This window comes from Pinus tabuliformis, chromosome J (assembly GCF_031772625.1).
Source record: "Pinus tabuliformis cultivar Carrire ecotype Pingquan chromosome J, CPIR1, whole genome shotgun sequence".
In the NCBI taxonomy this organism is placed as follows: domain Eukaryota; kingdom Viridiplantae; phylum Streptophyta; class Pinopsida; order Pinales; family Pinaceae; genus Pinus; species Pinus tabuliformis.
Genome location: NC_142295.1, coordinates 1602842010 through 1602853381, shown reverse-complemented (window position 1 = coordinate 1602853381; position 11372 = coordinate 1602842010).

Sequence of the window (11372 nt, the reverse complement as noted above, 5' to 3'; positions counted from 1 at the left end):
AGGCACTTTCATTTTTGAGTTAAAATTTGATTACTGGATTAAAAAATAAATAAATAAATAATAATAATAATAATAAAATAAATAAATTGAGAAAATATGGGGCCAAGAGTATGCCCTAAAACTATGTTTGTTTGGCTTCCTTAGACAACCCAAGACTTAGAGGTATTTGGTAGGAGCGAAAACGTACCCCATTAAGGACCACCAATTGGTGATTACAAGTGGTGTAGTTTTCCTTAAATAACAGTGATGAGTCAACCTGCTTTAACTGTGATAATTGTTCCACTATTAATTTGACCATTGAATTATAATAAATTTTCCTACTATATTAAAAATTAAAAAAACTATAGTAATTTTGCAAAAGTACAATAAAATAATATAAAATAAAATCAATGTTATTGGAAAGCCAAACCTTGAGAGGAGGGATAAATAAATCATTAAACTTAAATTATTATTTTATTTTTAAATTTTACTTTAAAAAAAGTCCATAGTCCTTGCGTGTTGAGGTTTAGCTTTGATATTGTGTTTAATACTCGAACCCTAATATCCACATGTAGAAAACTAGACAATATTCACATGCATTTAAACTAGTAAAACCAAATAGCATTTCATTGTTATTGCATAACTCATAAGACTATACGAGTTATGAGAGATACTTGAAAATTTCGAAAGGAATTGACTTACAATTTTGGTGAACATACAAATGTTGAGATAAAGATTTATACAGGAAAGAAAGAAAGAAAGAAATTATTTTAACGTCCACGAGGCAAAAGATAGCCTATGGGACAGATTGCTTCTTCATCTACTTGATGTATTTGGCCCTTTTTCTCTGAAGTTTCACAATAAATGCTCCCAGCTTCTGAACAAACCCCTCACTAAATAGATTATCCCAAGAGCTAGTTGCCAGCATATCTGCATAACTTTCCTTGTTATCTTTGAAGGCCTCACATTCTAAAATGAAATGTTCTTTTGTTTCCACTTTGCCGGAAGAACGAAAAAGGCATACCCTTTCCTCCCACACTTCCTTTGGCCTTTTCTAACACCATGTTTCACAACGGAGTTGATGAGAATTAGTCCTTAACTTAGCAATAAGAATTTTGGCTCTCCAAGAAATATTGGCCTCTATGTATGCTTTTGGTTGATGATTATGAGTGGGATTAAACACTTCAATATAGTAATTTTTCTTTCTTCCTAGCTCCTTATCCCAAGTACGTTTGTGGAACTTTTCCATAACAAAAGCTTTTATCTCTTTGCTGTTTATGGGACACGCGTTCAAGCAAATACCCCATTTACTAAACCATTTGTTATTTTGTTGCATCCAAGTTTTTTTGATCTTGCACAATCTATCATTAAAGACAACCTTAGGCCATCTACCCTCTTCCATTTGCTCAATTTTTTTTAAATACCTTATGACTCACATCATAGCAATTACTTCAATAGGAGCAGTGCATGTTTCACTTAACAAGATATCATAAGGAACTGCACTTTTAAACATAAATTTGTTTGTAATCAAACGCTTCTGAATTTTCTCAATTTGTTTCCACTGCATGTCGGAGGTACTGCTAGCCCACAGTTCACAACTACAGAGAATCACCGAAATCACTAGAAGCCCAAAAAGAGTTTGAGTGGTCTTCCAGTCCCATAACTCTGCCTCTCTACAACTATTTTGAAAAGCATAAAATGCTTTCCACCCCCCCCCCCAAAGTTCTTTTCTTTCTACAACCATTCCAGCTTAGATTTTTGTTGAAGTCAATCCCGAGGTATTTGTAATCCGCAACTTCTTCCAGAATGTTGCCTTCAAAGTAGAACTTATGTTGGTTATGTTTTCTTTTCTTAGAGAAGACCACTACTTTCGTTTTGTTGATATTGACTTGCATCCCCACACTTCTACAAAAATACTCAAGGGATAGTAAGTGCTCTTGCAAACCAAGAGCCGATTTAGTAATCAGAATAAGGTCATCTACATACAAAAGAAGCCTTATAACAAACTTGCACAAATAGATACCATCACCCGCTTGCGAATTTAACCACTCCTCAAGCTTATTGATATATAAACCAAAAAGGGTAGGAGACAGTGGGCAACCTTGCGTGATCCTGATATCGCTTCTAAAACTTTCAGAAATGTCTGTTGAAGTTCTAATTTTGACTTTCACATCTTCATACAGCCTATGCACAGCTGCTCTCAAATGTTTAGGAACCCCAAGTTCCTCCATTCTCTGCCAAAGCTTATCCCTAGGAACTGAGTCAAATGCTTTTCTGAAATCAACAAAGCAACAAAAAACTTCTTCCTTTTTCTCCCAAACTTTTTCAATGATGTGCCTTAAAGTTATGCAATGATCAACTGTGGAATGTTTAGGTCTAAAACCTGCTTGCCCTTTAGCACGCTTATCTCTTTCTTCTGCCGACTTGCTAATTTTGTTTTCTAGCATGCTTCCAAATAGCTTTGCAAACAAAGGGTTTATCATGATGGTCCTATAATTGGAGGGATTATTGACATCATTGCTCTTGAAAAGAGGTATTTCCAGACTAGTTGACCAATCTGTGGGGAGTCCTTGTTGTATGATGTTGTTGAAGATTTTTGTAATGTGAGGTGCAAGAATCTTTGAGCCCCACTTTAGATATTCTACTTGGAGTTCAGCTAAGTCTTTTGCTTTTCCAACACCCAACTTCTTGATACCCATCTCTACCTCTTGTATCGTGAAGAGTTTAGTATCAGTGTTGACCAAGAGGGGAGGGTCAACCTTGGGAACCTGCTCATAGAGTTGTCTTGCATAGTCAAACCATTTAGAAGCTGTAATATTATTTCCAATTTGTATCTTTTTCGGTTGAAGCTCCTTCCAAAATAATTTGGGATTATTTTTCCCAAGGAAGATTAGTTCTTCCCTCGTTGAAACCATGAAATCAGCCTTTTTCTTGCTTAATAATTGCTTGTACGATTTGAGCTTTATGTTATCCTTGTTTGACTATTTCCACATTCTCCTTGCCTTTTTGCATTCCTCGTCAAACCAAGCATTAACCGGAAAGCAATTTGTTTCAGACTTCTTAATTTTTGTTCTTTTGCACTTTGCAAGTGCGCATTGAATTAAATGTGTTAATTCATGACTATGAAGGCTGTGAATTGTAATTTTCTCCTTCTCAAAGAGCCTCTCTAGCGTCATTTTGAAGGTATTACAATTTTCTGGCGTCAAAAGAATTCTGCGCTGTGGGAGATTTTGTTGGACATGCTGAATTTTTGAGTCTAATTATTTTTTCCAATCCAAGAGAAACATAAATAAATTGGCTTGTGATTTGATTTCAAATCCCGCAGCTGATCTCCAACCAAAACTTCTTCCATTTTCTCACACAAACCATGCGAGCAAAATACATAATCTACCACACTTGCTCCATCGTAAGTATTGCAAGTGAAATTACCAGACTTTGCCCATCTAGTCAAGCCATTACAAATGACTAAATCAAAAGTCCCACATAGAGTAAGCAATTGTTCACCAAAGAGATTGCAACCCTTGTCTTATGAAATTATTTCCCACTGATGATTACTTTCTTCTATAAGCCAAATAGGGTCACAATCATCTTTACAACAAATAATGCTAGCTTGCTCACTTGCAATCCCAGCACTGAAATCACCCACTATAAGGACTTCACCTAGCTGCGAATATGTTGCAATATCCGCTTTTAAAGCTGCAAATGGATCTTTGTGGTCAAGCCCTCTACCTTTGTAGATTTTTGAAATCTGTGACGCAAAATAGCATGTTGCAATTCTGATGTGGTTTCCATTTTCTGATATTTTAAACCAAATGAATTGCTTATTTGAGTCTTCTTTTTCTAACTAAATAAGACGACTTTCTTTCTCCCTTACTAAAACCATGATACCCCGTGCCCTTTACCATTCCCCACTACCTTGTTCCACACTACCATCTTCCAGTATCCTTCAAACAAAAGTGTCTTGCACCCTTCATGCTCATAAAAGTAAATATCATATCATTTTTATCTCATACTAAATATAAGATAACGAGTTATAAGAGATACTAGAAAATTTCAAAGCGAATTGATTTGAAATTCCGGTAAACATAGAAACGGTGAGCTCCAGCTTGTTGCTATAGCCAATTGCAACCATAAATGGAGGATGACTCTCATAGATTAGTCAACACAATTGAGAGTTCTCTAAGTCCTTCAAGAAACACCTATGCCAACTTCATTTCTATGCATGTCAAGATTGCCGGAACAAAAGATGTCTCGTTACCTTTTCCACATTCATTAAAAGGTTATTTTTCATAAGTTCTATTTCGCACAAAGCAATTAACTTTTAATCATACATGTTTTAATTATTATTATTTTTAATTTATTTATTTAGCATTTTCCTAAATTTCATTTTAGTAATCTTTTATATTGGTGAGCTCTAACTTCTTGCTATAGCCAATTGCAATCAAATCTAGAGGATGGTTCTCATTCTAATTAATTTTTTAATCAATATAATTAAGAGCTCTCAAGTTTTTTATCAAATATCTATGATAACTTCATTTCTATGTATATTAAGATTGCAGGAACAAAAGATATCTCATTACCTTTTCAATATTCATTAAATGATTATTTTTCATATGCATTTGAACAAAAAAATTCCTGGCATAGGTTCCATTTAGCATCAAAACTCCTTGCATAGGCTCCATTTAACATCGAGTAATTAACTCTTAATCATACATGTTAGTATTATTCATAAATCAAGAGTTAAAGTTTATCTCCAAGTTAATTATAATTTTTAATTAATTTATCTCAATTTATTTAATTAAATAAAATGTCTCAACACTTACAACCCAATATGAGGGTGATATGTGATTTTGTCCATGCTCAATGTGGAGTTGCCAAGTGTTTATTTTATATATATATATATATATATATATATATATCTATAAATATAAAAACAATGTCAACTATAGTTAAAAACAAAAGAAATATACATATTTGGTTAGTTTTAATTAAAAGCATTATAAAACATCAATAATCCCACTCTCAAATAATTAAAAGTAAACAAATTCTTATATGTTAACTTTTGATAATGAAAATATATACAATTTTTCCCCTTTTTTTACAATGGGAAAACTTATCATAGCTTAGTTGTCAAACCAATAGTGAGGACAATAATCCACTAATGCACATTGGCTCATCCCCCTTATTCAAGGAAAACCAAGTCTTTCACTTTACTTTTTAAATATATTTCAATAAAGAACTTTGAATATTGATTTACTTGGATATCGACTTCAAAGAAAGTTATATATATATATATATATATATAATTTTAATGCCCAAATAGAAGACAACCATAAATACAATATTTTAACTTTTAAGATTAAGTCATATTTATGTATATTTAAAATTATATATTAATAACAAAAGGATATTTTAATGTGGACAATATGGTTCATAAAAAATTAGCAAAGATTTATTGGAATTGCAAAATTACCCCTTGTAGTTGCACAATCCAAGTGTCCAAAGAGATTTTCATTGGGTTTAAACTATGAAAATTACATATATCTTAACCATAGATCTAATGTTTTGTACCCTTAAAGAAAGTTTGCACATGAAGAAATTTGATCCCTCTCCACTGCAAATTGAAAATAGTATTACAACTTCGAAATGGTGTGGCTATGCAAGACAACTCTATGAGAAAGATCCCAAGGTTGACCCTCCCCCCCCTTGGTCAACACTGATACTGAACTCTTCACAGTGCAAGAGGTAGAGATGTGTTAAGTTTAGGTATGTTCTATGTTAGAGTAATTTATTTCAATTTTCACAGTTAGCTCAATATCTTTTCCAGATTAACAATCACATCAGCGTTAAAGTAAGCTGTAGATAGAACATAAATATAAATCACAAAATACAAGCCAAGACAAGAGGACACAAGATGTGGCACTGGCCAGGGACAAACCCCAATGTGGGAAAATCCTTGATCAATTCTTCTTATATGTTCTTCAATAGTTCAGTAGAGAGAGATAGTACATTTACAACTGAAGTCAACACTTTGATTTATCTAGATGAGAGCATCGATCATATCTAAGAAGATGATACATGAGATCAGTTGAACACATGTTGCTTCAACTGATTCTCCAAGGTGACTCCTTCACCTATCATCGTGCTGCATCTCGTCATCATGCTGCACCTCACCGTGTTGCACCATGCTACACCCATCATCACAATGTTGGACCTTAATATGACTGTTGTACTTAATGTTATATTGTTGTCCCATGTGTCATGATTGAAGCATGTTGTCCATGTTAGTTGTCCCATTGCTTGTTTGTTGTCCCTTGCATGCTTGCTATACCATTGCATGCTTGGTGTACTTGTTGCTAAGTACCATACAATTGTCCTAATGTTAGTTTGTTGTCCCTTGCATGTTGTTGTACCATTGTGCCACTGCTGCACAATGTCATGGCTTTCCTGTTGTGCTTTGTCATACCATAACAACACCATGAATTTGTTACACTAAATACTAGTTGTCCCATGTTGTACCATTGTACCATTGTTGTCCTGTTGTGCACTATATGCCATTAACCATTTTTGTACCATATGCTACACCATACTGCACCAAGTTGCCTTTGTTGTCCCATTGCTTATCATTGCAGCACCATGTAGCATTGTTGTCTCGCTGCTGCACCATACTTCTTGATGTCCATACTGTTGCACCATACATCTTGCTGTCATATACTATGTTGTATACAATGTTACAACATTCATCATAAGGCTTGGATCTATCATTCATGACTGTGATTCAATCCAAACGGAAGATAGAACATCCTTATTTAGAACAGCATTAAGGATAGCTGAAGGTGTGGCTTCTTTATCTCAGCGTTTACGTGTGAGAGCATTCCTTCGATGACAACAATAGTATTCCTTTCATGATTGCGTATAGGATAAGGGCTTTTCCTTTCATGACAGCAAGGGCAATCCATGTGTAAAGCACTTCTTCTAGGACAACGTTCAGGTGCCATCTCCATTAGGCAGCATAGCAACTAGTTTTAGGGCATATCTTCTCCTTAGACCTACGGCTAGGGTTTTTGCCTTCATTTCCATGGCTGCATATTATTACTTCTTCATAGGGCAGCATTAGGGTTTCTCCATAGGGAAATGTTAAGGCTTCTCTGTAGGGAAATGTTAGGGATTCTCCATAGGGAAACGTTAGGGCTTGCTGTTAGGCCTCCTTCACCATGCTAGATCTCCCTTTCCTCCTGTGTCTAGGGCTTCTTCATTAGGGCAACATAGAGCCTAGGGCACTCCCTCTAGATTAGGGCAGTGTTATCCCTTAGGATCTCTCCTCCTATTAAAACCCAAAGACAAGTAGAGAGGAAGAGATCCCAAGTGTGTTGAAATGGCTTGAAGGCCACCTCTATTTATACTAAAACGTTGAGCACAAGTGGGGTTTATTTGGTTGTTGGTCGACCTTGACGAATTGTCCCATAATACAAATAAATTCATATCTCCATGAATACTTATCGGAATCGAATGATCTTTAGATCAATCCTACACCTCTCGATGAGAGGGATCCAAGAAAAATATCAGCTGCCATTAATAAGGTGACCCACATGGAGTTTGTCCCTAGTTGCCAATTTTTAATACTCCCTCTCAACTAGGGATAACTCCATCCGCTAATCCACATGTCCGATTGTATTATCTCTGCCATTAGTGCCTTGCACTGCTCTGCTCTGTTGAACCATGAAGAAGAAGAATTGATCGAGAATGTCTCATACCATTCTCTACTGACCCGAAGTTAGTTTTATTGGTCCCATATCAATACCATAAGAGAGTGTCTCAAACCACTCATACTGATCCTAGATCAATGGAGGTCATCCTAGCATATGGAATACGGTAGATACAACGATGTGTCCATCGATAGTACTACTATGGTCCCTAACTCCATTTCCATTCTCATTGATTAGATGAGAGGTACTTCCCATGAGTCCCAGACTGCATGGGTAGGATGCCTTGATAGGAGAACTAATCATCTTGTCCCACAAGAGAACTAATCATCTTGTCCCACAGGAGAACGAATCATCCTGTCCCAAATTCGCCACGGGGTATCACAGGGGAAGGCTGAGCCATTCACCCTGTACACAGCACACCATTAGGGGAGGGTGAGTCACCCTATGGTCGTGTGTTGCTCCAGTAAGTACCCCAATTCCATACCAGAGCTCCCAGAGCTCATAGCATGCAACATGCAGGACCCTTATAAGAAGGTCTCTCAACGACTCCAAGTTGTTCGGGAAAGTCACAGATTTGACCTTTCCCTGGGGCTTTGACAAAATGTCTGTGACCTGTACATCAGTCTCAATGCGATGGAGCCTCCTTGCTCATCGACGTACCATATCCCAGATAAGGTAGTATCTAATGTCTATCTACTAGAGCAATCATCGAATATGGGATTCCTCAACAATCAAATCCCCCCCTGGTTGTCACAGAGAATCACAGTGGTTTTCATCATGTGTACAAACAACTCACTGAAGAGCTTCCACAACCAGGTAGCTTCACACGAGATCATACTCGTAGCTATGTATTCGGTCTCGGCAGTGCTTATAGCAACCGACTTCTACTTCCTGCTCATCCATGATATGAACCAGAATCCAAAGAGAACCAACACTGAGAAGTGCTTTAATGATCCTCCACACTGCCTTCCCAGTCAGCGTTCGAATAATCATGCAACTTCATATTTCTGACAGTGTATCTCAATCCATGAGATATTGTGCCTCGAAGATATCTCAGAAGATTCTTGGCACCAATCCAGTGAAGCTCAACCAAATATGAGCTCATCGTGCTAACTGCAAAACATATATCCGGACGGAAGTTCATCGAGAACATCAATGCAAATGAGTTTATGAAACTCAAAGGCATTTCCCAAATCTGGTCCGTCATCACCACCATATAACTTCTGAAAGTCAAGATCCTCGAGGTAGTCACTGGATTGCAGTTTACCATTCCACATCCGGAATCCAACTCCCTCTTACTTATGCAAGTGAGAGGGTCTTCACCTGTTAGAAATAGGTCGTCCTCAGAAGGTGTCGGTATGAGAGGTCTATCATCCACAACCTTTAAACAACGGTTTGGATCAGATTCACTCTTAGTGAATCTCAGCTTCATCTGACAGCTATCAATCCTCTCATAACAAAACTGGGGTGGTTAGCTTCAAGCTATAGAGGGCTTTCTTCCACCTGCATACATGATATTCTTGATGAATCTCAAACCCTACGAGTTGTTCCAAACCCGTGGACCTGCTACATGAGGGGAATGGTCCCCTTGTGAGATTTTCCTTCGGTACATCTCAAACATGTACCTTCATGCTCCTTTTGAATTCAGGCATCCCTGTCATCATCTTACTCACAGACCTCCAATGCTATGTGTCAACTGACATGGTCCCCAATGGACTTTCTGCAATTTGATACAAATTTCCAACCCTGAACCCACGAGTAAAATCATCTTTGAAAATTCTATTTTCAAGCACGTACATTTCCATCGATGAATGCCACCCTGAAACCTTTGAATTCCATTGCCAAAATGTACACTAGGTTCTTCTTGCGATCAGGTACATAAAAGAGATTATGTAAATGAATTGAGTTACCCTCATTCAATTGAGGAGTAACATCCTACACCCTTTTCAGAATAGGTGGCATTGGCTCCAAGTATAATCCCACGATTGTTTCCATCTCTACCAAATTCGAGAGAGCACTCTTCCATCCGATGAGGTGCCTTGAAGCACTACAATCAATAAGCTAGATTCCCAAAGAATCTGAAGGAGAGGGCCAATACAAGATAACGCTTCTTTATCTTATCAGAAACAACATTTGATTCTCCATACCTAGGGTTCCTTACTTTCATTGAAGAGTCGGTTGTATCCTTGATGACCTACATTACCTGTCATTCCTCTGATCATTGAAGATGTCCCTTGAATTATTGTTATCATCATCAAGTGATGTGTCCCTACCAGTCGGACACTCCTTCACATAATGGTCGAACTACCCTTCCTTCCATCCTTAGATCTGGACTTCCCATAGAAGTGATCTTCAGGTAGGCCATCAGAAACTTCTGCTGCGCCATTCTGATAATTGTCTCTGCTTCGACTTCACCCTTGGTGAATTAGAAGAGGGATGAGGAATCCATTGATCCTTTTTTCCTTTCTCAACTATCTTCAGTGATTGCTCCTTCACTCTTGCTTTAGCTTTGTCTTCACCTCAGCTCTGATACCATGTTAAGTTTATGTATGTTCTATGCTAGAGCAATTTATTTCAATTTTCACAGTTAGCTCAATATATTTTCCAGATTAGCAATCACATCAACATTAAAGTACACTACATATAGAACTGTTGTGGTAAAAACACAACACCCCCCATTATTGATGCGTCCACTTCGAATAATGGGGACCCTTTCTATAAAAAATTTGGCTAAACACCTTTTTGGATTTTTATTTTAGTTGATTGCCCTGCGCTTTTGTTAATTTTTAGTTTTCTTTGGATTCTTGTTTTGATTGCTTTGTTAGAATCGATTTTCTATAAGCTTCACATTGACGCTTGTTTGGTCTCATTTGGTCAACTGGTTTGAAAATGGCACTCCTTTGAAGTCTCATCATTTATCTAGCCTCGGTTAAAATTGCATAAAACATATAAGATTGCATTTTGTAAATAAATTAGTTCAATAACGCATTTATTTTAAATATTAACCATAGCAAGTTTTTTACTAACATTTTTCCATTTTTAGTTATGTAGCCAAATCATTAATTATCGAGATTTTAAGAAATTCACTCCGATGTCTAAATCAATTATTAATCTCGAAAATCCAAACATTCAAGTGACTGTAGTTTATTTTTCAAGTGGCTATAGTTTAGTTAATTTCATAACTAAATTTCATTAAAAATAAAATCAAAATAAAACATTAATTTTATATATTAAATTTCAAAATAATTAAATTAATATATATAAAATATAATTAATTTAATTAAATTAAAATTTAATATATAAAATTAATATATATAAAATAAAATTAATTGCGTCGGGACTTTTTTATCGCATCGCAAGTTTGGTTCGCAACATATTTTAAAAGCCATAAGCCACCCCCCGATGCGATATCGGGTCACAAGTTTATTCGCAACATAAATTAAATCTCATAAGCCACCCCCGATGCGATATATCGCATCGGGATTTCGCATGGTATTAAGAGCCCAACACCAAACTCTAGTTTTGCCGATGCGATAGCAAACGATGGTTTACCCTAAGTCTAATGGAAAGGTTTGATATTTGTTTTTTAGCATACGTTTTCATATTTGTTTTGAAATCACTCACGTATGAGTGAAGTGTATTAAGATGAGTTAGGTTAGTATATATTAGTATAATATATTAAAGTAA